This window comes from Pleuronectes platessa, chromosome 18 (assembly GCF_947347685.1).
Source record: "Pleuronectes platessa chromosome 18, fPlePla1.1, whole genome shotgun sequence".
NCBI classification, from domain to species: Eukaryota; Metazoa; Chordata; class Actinopteri; order Pleuronectiformes; family Pleuronectidae; genus Pleuronectes; species Pleuronectes platessa.
The window spans coordinates 23,003,743-23,016,108 of NC_070643.1; positions in this window are offsets into that span (position 1 = coordinate 23,003,743).

The window sequence follows — 12,366 nt, forward strand, 5'->3', positions numbered from 1 at the left end:
GTCTCCTCCCCACTGGACGTGCCTGAAACACCTCCCAAGGGAGGCGCCCAGTGGGCATCCTTACCAGATGCCCGAACCACCTCAGCTGACTCCTTTCTAAGTAACGTTTTTTGTAACGTGAATTATTTTAATTCTTATTTTCAAATCCAAATCCAAAAACTGAAAAGTCAAAGCAATGAGCAGCGGATTTCTGTCAGTGATTCTTTGTCCATATAATAAAGATCATAAAGTTCAGTTTGTGTATTAACTAAAAGAGACGTGGACGTCCTGACGTCAGCGAACATTCAAATCCCCATGAGACAAATTGTGATTTGTGATTATAAGCTGTACAACAGCTTTGATAGAACCAAACTCCAGCCATGTGTTTATAAAGTCTGTGATTCCACTGATAAGAAAGATCACAATGAGATGACTGTCTGCTCTGTGAAACACACAAACTGAAAACCACACAAACTGAAAACCACACAAACTGAAAACCACTTAACATCAAAACTCTAATGCTGAGATTCGAGAGACCCAGACAGACAGATTTCCCACATGGAAAATGACTGTGTTCAGGATCTGACATCAGGAAGTTCTGATCTGGATCAGAGTCACAAACAAAAACAACTTTAGCAGAACTAATAATTCATCAAGATTTCAGTTTCGTCTTCATCTTATCGTTCTGCTTCATCCGGTTTTCTTCAGGCGGAGCTTGGGTCGTCCTCCCTGCAGACAGGACCCCTCCGAGAACAACTGTTATACCTTCACTGAGCAGGAGGAGGAGGAGGAGGAGGAGGAGGAGGAAGGGTTTCTGCCACACCACAGGGAGAAGGTTAGCCTGGATGCCAGATGAACTTAGCCCCGCCCACAACAATTTGGTCGGGCAGTTCGGTCTGGAGTCGCTCCATTGGGAAAAAATTATGCCCGACCGGGCCAATCAGATTGTCAGGGCGGGCTTTATACGATGATTGACAGATGATCAACGGTAACGTAATCAAGCACGTCATCAAAGTGCCCCTGGGTTGAATTCGTTTTCAACAAACATGGCTGCCGCTGGCGAGCTGAGATGTGTAGATGCTGCCATTGAGTCTGTTTTAGAAGACATCGACAGCGCATTCATTTTGAAAGAGGAACACAGAACGTGGAGGCGACGCCAGAGCACCGCGCTAATCCCTATCGCCCCGGCGCTTGGCTGTTCACAACGGACACTGAAGCGAGGCTGAACCGCCGGGCAGCGCTAATAATATCACCCGTTGATCCAGTAGATCGCTGCACGGCTTTGTGCCGGTCACACCGGAGGCTGAAGCACCGCGAGGAGCCAAGGCTGCCTCGCGGTGCTTCAGCCTCCGGTGTGACCGGCACAAAGTTTTAACATGGGAGTGGATGGGAGCCAGCTGTTATTTAAGGCTTGGCGCTGCGCTGAAGCGTCCGGTGTGAACCCGGGTTAGTAAATAACTCACAATGCGTTGCTTAGCATACGTCACATACTACGTTGCTCTGATTGGTTGTAGGTCTATCCAATTGAGCGAAGAGGAATTTTACTTCCTGGTCAGTTGAAACACGCCCCATAATTTTTTCCCAATGGAGCGACTCCAGACCGAACTGCCCGACCAAATGTTGTGGGCGGGGCTAAGTTCGTCTGGCATCCAGGGTAGGAGAAGGTGGTTCCCTGTCTGAGGTTGAGGGCCCCCTGCAGGGCTTCGGAGGGATTGGATTTCATTTCCTTCTGATTTTCAAAGGTTCAGACTCCCTGAGGTTTGACTCCGCCCACGTGGAGACGTCACAGCCGAGCTAGAAAAAACCCGATAGAGCAGCTGAGTCGCTTCGCTCTCAATCTGCTGCACCTTCTAATGTTGAGAAAAGTTCTTTTACCAAAGACCCAGAGCAGCTCCGACCATTAAAACCACCTGACAAGCCAATCAGAGGTCACCAGTGACAGAATGAGCTGGATACAAATAAATAGAAATAACTAATAGGATAACTAGTTAGTTGGTTAGTTGGTTGGTTAATTGGTTAGTTGGTTTGTTGGTTGGTTGGTTGGTTGGTTAGTTGGTTTGTTGGTTGGTTAGTTGGTTTGTTTGTTGGTTGGTTAGTTGGTTAGTTGGTTAGTTGGTTGGTTGGTTGGTTGGTTGGTTAGTTGGTTTGTTGGTTGGTTAGTTGGTTTGTTTGTTGGTTGGTTAGTTGGTTAGTTGGTTGGTTGGTTGGTTAGTTGGTTTGTTGGTTGGTTAGTTGGTTTGTTTGTTGGTTGGTTAGTTGGTTAGTTGGTTGGTTGGTTAGTTGGTTTGTTTGTTGGTTAGTTGGTTAGTTGGTTGGTTGGTTAATTGGTTAGTTGGTTTGTTGGTTGGTTGGTTGGTTGGTTGGTTGGTTAATTGGTAAGTTGGTTGGTTAGTTAGTTAGTTGGTTGGTTGGTTGGTTGGTGTGATGGAAATTCATCTTGAGATTTGAAATAATGAAATTCTCAGACTGGAGTTGCCATTGAGTCTTTATAATAGTAAGCTCTGCAGAGTTTACAAGCACGGGTGTTGTGCAATAGTGCTTAAAAAGTGTTACCATAGAATGGTGTGCCTTTAGGCACTCAATAAATTTGGCTATCAAAATAAAATGTAAAACATTAATATTCAAAATATTAATATTAAATCATAACTTTAGTTGGTTAAAGTTCTCGCGGGGCACCACCCTTCATAGAAGGGAAAAGAGCCAATTTATTGATTAAGATCAGTCTCATTTAGATCTAGTTCAATTAGAAATCTCAATATTTTACCATTAAAGATTATATAAAGAACAATGAAGGTTTATGGAGTTCTTAACAGTGTAACAATTGGCAAGATTCACTTATGCAATATTAATGACAGAACATTTGTGAAAGAAGAACATTTATTATGAACATAATAAAGTATAAAAACACAAATTACTAAACAATCAAACTAACTAACAAGGAGGTGTGTGAGTGTGTGTGAATGTAAATTAGCATGCTTTAAAAATGGTCCCTAAGATAAGAGCCCCCCCCTCTTCTTCTGAGGTTGCTTTACGGGGGTAGGTTTAACTAGGTGGAGACTATGCGTGTGTCTGTGTAGATGTTAATCAGATAATGCAAGAGTCAGAGAGACCTACAAAGGAGGCCTATGAAGGGCCTAACTAACAATTACTTTCAAATAACTTGTTGCCACAATATCACAACACATATCAAACATATAAACACGCACTGATCAAATAAACAGTCTTGCTTAGCGTAGTATAATTATTAAGCCCAGATTATGTTACCAGTCCGAGGGAAAGGGGAAAAGAAGTTGCAGTCCAGTTGCAGTTCTGTGACGTCTCCTGGCTTTGTGGTCGTAGAGTTCTGCATTCGCGTTTCTGTCGAGCCGTGTGCTCAGATGCTGGTTGAAGTTCTCCTGCAGGACATCGCGTCGCTACGAGGAGTTTTGTAGAGCTTGAAGGGCGAGGAGATTTCCTTGAGAGGGGTGAGCTGGGAGCTGCACCTCTGACCTCCGGTTGTGGGTTGGATAGAGAAGGAAGCTGGATCAGCCAGGCCCCCCCCCCTTGGCGATGTAGGAGAAGAGAGGCTGTAGCAGCCTTCCGCCTTCGAAGGATTGTAGAAAGAGAGAGAGAGGGGGGAGACCTCTCCTTATATTGGCCCCGGTGACCTCACAGGTCTTGGACCAGAGTGACCAATAGGAGTGACCCCCCAGGTTCTTGACACCTTTGTGTGATATTGCCCAAATCCCAGGACATGCAGCATCCTGTTACATCCTCTGGGAGACTGAGTTCCTTGACTGTCTTAAGACAAAGGGAACATGTGGCACTCTGGGAGACTGAGTTCACTCCAGAACATGCGGCTCCCTTGTTTCAAGTTTGACTGAAGGGAGGCCTGTGGTTTGCACAAAAACCATGTCCCAACACGGGTGCTCAAGATGGAACAACTGGCTGCAAGTTCACAGAAGCCGGAACTTATACAAAGAGGCGTTTCATAAGACATGATATGAAAAAAAAAGATCAGTAGGCCAAGGAAAATGAAGAGGATGAGGACAAAGACGAAGGCTGCCCTCTGCTCGAGTGTGAGGAAGGACGCAGATGATGAAGAGGACGAGGAGATGGTGCTGGTGCAGAGGGCGTCGGCCATGTTGGGCTGGAGAATTATTGGTCGGTTCAAACTGTATATAACAGAAGAAAAAACATTTTCAATACTTTAAAAATATACTTTTATACTAATGTCAAATGAACCAAACTTATATATAAAGACAATCATTGACTGTATCAATCTTCAGACTCACTGAGTCACTCCTCTCCTCTAACACAACCCTCAACACAACTATTCATTGTTTCTATTCAGCTTCTATTTCCCAACATCCTGTTTGTGACTGTGGCTCCTCTGAGGAGGATCTACGTCTTCTTCTTCTTCTTCTTCTTCTTCTTCTTCTTCTTCTTCTTCTTCTTCTTCTATTTTTATTAATATTATTATCACCATCCTCCTCCTCCCTCCTCAGTCTGTCTTTCACTTATTTGTATTATTAGTTTAATTTATATTCTATTTTATTTTTGTTGTTTTATTTGTGGTCTATTTTAAGTTTCCTCTGCGTTGTTGGTGTTAGTCTCTCGCTTCGTTCTAATCACATCCTTTTGTGTCTAGATCAGTTTAAAGGAATCAAATATAAATGCAGTTAAAACAGGTCAGTGGGGATATAAATACTCTGACAGCTCTTCTTCTCTTTTCTTTCTTCCCTCCATCATCACTCGTCTGTGGACTCTCAGGTTCACACTGAGCAGTGCACCCTGGGACGTTTTGGGGGAAACGTGAGGACAGATTTGCCGTCGCAGCGTCCTGCTCCTGACTGCAGACTTTGAAGAAGTCTCTGACTCCTCCTGTTTTCATCTTTACATGTGGATCACACACATCTGAGATCAGCCGATTAAAGCTGAGTCTAAGAACCGTGATAGTCCAATAGTGTCCAGACATTTTCCTGCTGTTTTCTTACATACTACCAGGAGGCTGCAGGAGAAGAAATGTCCAGAGACACTGACTAAGACGTTTGTTCTCACAAACACAATTTACAGAACAAGTCAGGAAAATGCTCAGACTTTGTCTCATAAAAGATATGAAAGGAAACCAGGAGGGACAAGGTGGCAGCGGATTAACTACATGAAATTAATAACAATTCTTTTCTCATAATTTCATATCATGAATCCCTCAGTAAAGACGAGCGTGACGTGGATGATTGGAAGAATAAACCTGTTATATTTCAGTCATATAAATGTCACTGATTTCCTACTTACAGGAGACGTGTCAGAGAAAATATTTAACATTAGTATGACTGAAATCAACGAGTGTTTAATTAAAAAAAGTGACAAACTGAACCTGAATCATTGTTTAAAGTCCTTCATGTCTTTCATGTCGTGGGTGGATGAAGAAGTTTCTGGATCCGAGAAAGTAAACAACATGAAACCATGGAGGAGCATCACACACCCATCACACGCTGAGGTCGACAACACAGACCTGCAACACCTGAACCCTCACACAATGTCTCACAAACAATTCAGGTAACAGCAAAAAATTAAATAGAAAATGAGAAGTTGGGCCTCACCCCCCTGCAGTGGCAGCGGACCTCAGCTCTGGCTCGACGGCGCTCTCGTGGCGTTGGTCGCCGCCTGCTCTCCGGAGGCGGAGCCACAAACACTCGTCACCAGGAGATAGAGAATCCCTCCGAGTGTGGTTGGATGGTTTGTTGCTTTTTCTTCTTCTCTCCTCGCTCGGTGAGGAAGACGCTGTGAGCACAGGCTGCGTCTAGCTGCTTTAGTGATGGACCTGAGCTCGATGGGAGACTGAGGTGATGATGGAGACCTGAGAAAGAACGAAGTCTTTATATATGTGTGTGTATATGTTTGTGTGTGTGTGTGTGTATATGTTTGTGTGTGTGTGTGTCTGTGTGTGGGTCTGACAGTTTGACTGAAAGCAGAGCTGAGGATCAAACTGTTGAATAATAGAACAAACTTCCAGAATAAAAGAAACAGTTCCAGCTGCTAAATGCAGGAAGAACATCTGGTAAAACATCTGGGATTGTTTTTATAGTCAAACTGTTCATGAACCAGAACAGATCTGAATCTAATCTCATTGTTTCCATCACATGTCATTTCCATGAATAACCCTGGTGGCTTCAAGCTGAGCTGCAGGAACAACAAATACAAATAAACTGTTAAACTGGGCCTGGTGCAATGTATAAACATAGCTACCGTGTTATTGTGCATTCAATACTAAGCTATTCTAATAATACACAGGTTCACATATTCATGTTTTTATCATTGTGTGTTGCTGAATGTTTGCAGTGCTGACGGACAGATAACGTCTCTGTCTCCATTTAACTGTCGGATTCATGTTAATGTGTATTTAAAGACATTTAAAGTTGTGGGGGGGAAATTTTTGAAATGTCTTTTTACAAATTAAAAAAATATAAAAAATTGTCTAATCAAGCCAAAATGTTGCGTCCCCCCTGCAGTACCTCCGCGGGCCCCCTAGGGGGCGCGGACCCTGTTGGAGACCTCTGCTCTAAAGCATAGGTCTTATGTTTATCCAGCAGAGGGCAGTGTTGCTTCAGAGAGGACTCATTCTGCTTCCTGTTTCCTCTTCATCACCAGCAGGAAGTGAATTTAAATAAACATGGGTTAGAGTAATTCATGTTTTACTGTTTTAATGAATTTAATGAACTTCTCGTTTTAACACAGTTCATGTGGACTTGACCTGATGGGGGCGCTGCAGCAAGCTCAGTTGTCCTGTGTGTGTGTCACAGAGCGACACCCGTTCAGACGTGTGTATGGTAACTGGTTGTGACGTGTAGATTGTGTTGTGTCTGCATCAGCAGCAAGTGAAGCAGAGTGTGTCTGTGGTTGTGTGAGCTCCTCACGCTTTGTGAGTTTAATGTTGTTTGATGTGACGTCAACGTTGATGCTCGACTTCTTCACCGGACGAATTAATATGATCCCAACCCCAACGTGGATTCTGATGGTGGATCCGGATCGTGATGGTGGATCCTGAACTTGATGGTGGATCCTGATCGTGATGGTGGATCCTGATCTTGATGGTGGATCCTGAACTTGATGGTGGATCCTGATCGTGATGGTGGATCCTGATCTTGATGGTGGATCCTGATCGTGGTAGTGGATCCTGATCTTGATGGTGGATCCTGATCGTGATGGTGGATCCTGATCGTGATGGTGGATCCTGATCTTGATGGTGGATCCTGATCGTGATGGTGGATCCTGATCTTGATGGTGGATCCTGATCGTGATGGTGGATCCTGATCTTGATGGTGGATCCTGATCTTGATGGTGGATCCTGATCGTGATGGTGGATCCTGATCGTGATGGTGGATCCTGATCTTGATGGTGGATCCTGATCGTGGTAGTGGATCCTGATCTTGATGGTGGATCCTGATCGTGATGGTGGATCCTGATCGTGATGGTGGATCCTGATCGTGATGGTGGATCCTGATCTTGATGGTGGATCCTGATCTTGATGGTGGACCCTGATCTTGATGGTGGATCCTGATCGTGATGGTGGATCCTGAACTTGATGGTGGATCCTGATCGTGATGGTGGATCCTGAACTTGATGGTGGATCCTGATCGTGATGGTGGATCCTGATCTTGATGGTGGATCCTGATCGTGGTAGTGGATCCTGATCTTGATGGTGGATCCTGATCGTGATGGTGGATCCTGATCGTGATGGTGGATCCTGATCTTGATGGTGGATCCTGATCGTGATGGTGGATCCTGATCTTGATGGTGGATCCTGATCGTGATGGTGGATCCTGATCTTGATGGTGGATCCTGATCTTGATGGTGGATCCTGATCGTGATGGTGGATCCTGATCGTGATGGTGGATCCTGATCTTGATGGTGGATCCTGATCGTGGTAGTGGATCCTGATCTTGATGGTGGATCCTGATCGTGATGGTGGATCCTGATCGTGATGGTGGATCCTGATCTTGATGGTGGATCCTGATCGTGATGGTGGATCCTGATCTTGATGGTGGATCCTGATCGTGATGGTGGATCCTGATCTTGATGGTGGATCCTGATCTTGATGGTGGATCCTGATCTTGATGGTGGATCCTGATCGTGATGGTGGATCCTGATCGTGATGGTGGATCCTGATCGTGATGGTGGATCCTGATCTTGATGGTGGATCCTGATCTTGATGGTGGATCCTGATCGTGATGGTGGATCCTGATCGTGATGGTGGATCCTGATCGTGATGGTGGATCCTGATCTTGATGGTGGATCCTGATCGTGATGGTGGATCCTGATCTTGATGGTGGATCCTGATCGTGATGGTGGATACTGATCTTGATGGTGGATCCTGATCTTGATGGTGGATCCTGATCTTGATGGTGGATCCTGATCTTGATGGTGGATCCTGATCACGATGGTGGATCCTGATCTTGATGGTGGATCCTGATCTTGATGGTGGATCCTGATCACGATGGTGGATCCTGATCTTGATGGTGGATCCTGATCTTGATGGTGGATCCTGATCGTGATGGTGGATCCTGATCGTGGTGGTGGATCCTGATCTTGATGGTGTATCCTTATCACAATGGTGGATCCTGATCGTGGTGGTGGATCCTGATCTTGATGGTGGATCCTGATCTTGATGGTGGATCCTGATCGTGATGGTGGATCCTGATCGTGGTGGTGGATCCTGATCTTGATGGTGGATCCTTATCACAATGGTGGATCCTGATCGTGATGGTGGATCCTGATCTTGATGGTGGATCCTGATCTTGATGGTGGATCCTTATCACAATGGTGGATCCTGATCGTGGTGGTGTGTCCTGATCTTGATGGTGGATCCTGATCACGATGGTGGATCCTTATCGTGGTGGTTGATCCTGATCTTGATGGTGTTTCCTGATCGTGGTGGTGGATCCTGATCTTGATAGTGTATCCTGATCTTGATGGTGGATCCTGATCTTGATGGTGAATCCTGATCTTGATGGTGGATCCTGATCTTGATGGTGTATCCTGATCTTGATGGTGTATCCTGATCTTGATAGTGGATCCTGATCTTGATAGTGGATCCTGATCTTGATGGTGGATCCTGATCACGATGGTGGATCCTGATCTTGATGGTGGATCCTGATCTTGAAGGTGGATCCTGATCGTGATGGTGGATCCTGATCGTGATGGTGGATCCTGATCTTGATGGTGGATCCTGATCGCGATGGTGGATCCTGATCTTGATGGTGGATCCTGATCTTGATAGTGGATCCTGATCGTGATGGTGGATCCTGATCAGGATGGTGGATCCTGATCTTGATGGTGGATCCTGATCTTGATGGTGGATCCTGATCTTGATGGTGGATCCTGATCTTGATGGTGGATCCTGATCTTGATGGTGGATCCTGGTCTTGATGGTGTATCCTGATCTCGACGGTGGATCCTGATCGTGATGGTGGATCCTGATCTTGATGGTGGATCCTGGTCTTGATGGTGGATCCTGATCACGATGGTGGATCCTGATCTTGATGGTGTATCCTGATCTTGATGGTTGATCATGATCTTGATGGTGGATCCTGATCACGACGGTGGATCCTGATCGTGGTGGCAGCTGACTGTGGACTATGATCACAACAAGACTGCTTGATATATAATATTTCTTCTCATATAATATTTCAACCTTATCGTGTTGGCATCAGGTAATGGTGGTGGACCACGTCCGAAGTGGCAGCTGATGATGGATCCTAACTGGCGGCAGTGGACAGAGACTGTGGACTCTAGTGGATCCTGATCTTGATGGTTGATCATGATCTTGCTGGCTGCTGACCACAGACTATGATGCAGCAGGACTGTTTCTTCTCAGATACTCGATCATTACTGACAATAATCAGTTATCCTTCAAAATGTTTACCCTCATCAATAAAACCTTTATCCTGATGAGGTTCTTCTCTTCACCTGACATCTGTTGACTAGTGTCCGTCCTGGGAGACGGATCCTCACATGTGTCTCTGAGGTTTCTACCTTCTTCACCTGTTGTAGTAGTTTGACTCTGGTTGAAGGACAGAGGACGTCTCACCTTGTTAAAGACGATGAGACAAACTGTGATTTGTGAATATGGGCTACACAAATCCAATTTGATTGATTGATTGATGTCATAGTAACAACACTGATTGTTTTCATAAATATATTCAAGTAACTGTCCTGTTGTCAAGATGACATCACATCACTTGTTAACATGGCAACGTGATAGTGATGTCATCAGCTGTTTTCACATCGGGGGCCGCTCATTAATTATGTGCATATTTATAAGACTGATTTGCTAATGAGGAGCAGGAGGTCACACGCTCGTTAAGATGATTGACTCTCACCTGGGAGTTCCTCATATTAATGTTTTTTTGTCAATGGCTCAAAAAAGAGACAGAAGTGAAATTCACGACTTAATGAAACTCGACATCTGAATCTGAACAATGATAAGAAGTGAATAAAAAGCAGCAGTAAACAAAAGTGAAAAGCAAGAGATACATGAGAAATAAAAAATACTTAAAACAGGGAAACGTACCCGGCTCAGGGATTTCTCTCTCAGCTGCTTTGCAGAACAATAACAGGATTACAGACGATTCAGAAGCAGAGCTCACTTCTTCTTTTTCTGGAACTAATCCACGCTGGCCTCCATCGCTCAGCTTCTCTGACTAAAGCCTTGAATTCCCCCCCGAAAAGAACATTTCAAATAACTTCAGTGAATGGAAGCAGAGCTGGGTTTTCAACCGTCAGCAGCAGCCCGGCCTCAGAACATCTTAGCAGGGAGTCAGAGAGAAAGAGGGCGAAGACAAAACTGGGACAGAGAGCCCCGGCCCCCCCGGCCCCCCCGACCCCCAAACACCCAGACAGCACATCCATCTTCTATCACACCCGCCTGTCCCCCTAGATTCTTCTGTTCACAGTCAGATTAAATTAGTCTCTTGAACAAAGGCCACATCCAGGATTCTTTGTCTACCAGTTTAAAGACAAAAGCACCTTTTACTTCACTTCTCGCTCCGTAAATATTTCAGGATATTTTACAGTCATGAGAAGAAAAGACTGGGGACCATGAACCATGTGGAGAAGTTTAGTTAATTATTACAGTGTGTGTACGTGTGTTTGTGTGTGTGTGTGTTTGTGTGTAAGTGTGTTTGTGTGGGTGTGTGTGTATGTGTGTGTGTGTGTGTGTGTGTGTGTGTGTGTTTGTGTGTATCGTTGCGTGTTCGTTTATCCTAACTATGAGAAGAGCCGGTCTCGGTTCGGTTCAATCAAGTATTTATTAAGAAGCAATGAAAAGGTATGAAAAGTTACAGCAAAGCAATGGCCACCGAACTAACGAGTCGCCCCGCGAACAGACGGCGTCTGTAATATTTTATAACAGATGTATAATTTGATTGGTCAATATAATGAAGGGGAGTCGCCGCAATTTACTCTGTTCTCCCTTGTTGGTGCGCAGGTGTAGTGCCACGCCTCTTGCTCTATAATCTTCGGAGATGTTTTTTTCCTCTTTGTTCTTTTCTTTAGCTCCTGGTGTTTCCCTGCAGAGACGAGAGGACGAACACATGATAATATTAGAATTTACTCATTACACACACAAACACACACACACGCACACTGTGTGCCTCCTGTCATTAAATTATTTTGACAATTTAATCCTGTTTGTTTTATTTTCAGTCAAATCGACGTTGTTTCTTTCTGTCAGACACTGATGTTGAAAGTTGTGTCTGTTTAAACTGAAAACATATTTTTCTGGTTTCATTTTAAACAAGAAACTTTGATGTGACCGTTGGAGTAAAGAGCAGCTACTGTCTATCTGTATCTTCTGTTATAAATAATATTGTTTTTTAAAAGAAAACTCTGAGTAAATGTAGAGTCAGACTTTCTCTGCACCCTGGTGACCTTTCCTAGCTCCTTTCCTAACTCCTCACTGCTTCTACCTTCCTTCACCTTATAAGGTTTTCCATCTGGGTCAATGAAAAAAGGGGTTAGGAATCGATGATTTGGACTTTCTGAACACAGCCACGGATCTGTTGTCTTCTTCTTCTCCTTCGTAAATTACCTTTGATGTAGTAACGTGTGAGTCAGATGATCTTTGATGTTTTGTTTTCAGGATGTAAATCAGGACTCTGGAGGATCACACAGATAACAAGCTGATTCCAGATTCAGGTCACAGTATTTATTAAAGTTTCAGTTACTTTCACCAAACTGTTTCACATGGAGCTCGTTAGCATGCTAATGTCATGCTAATGTCATGCTAATGTCATGCTTCTCTGCTGGTTGTTTGATCAAAGTGTGTTGGAATGAAAATGTTAACTTTTGTTTGTCGCTGGGCAGATTTAAAAAATAAATGTAAATGTATTACAACAGGAAGTAGCT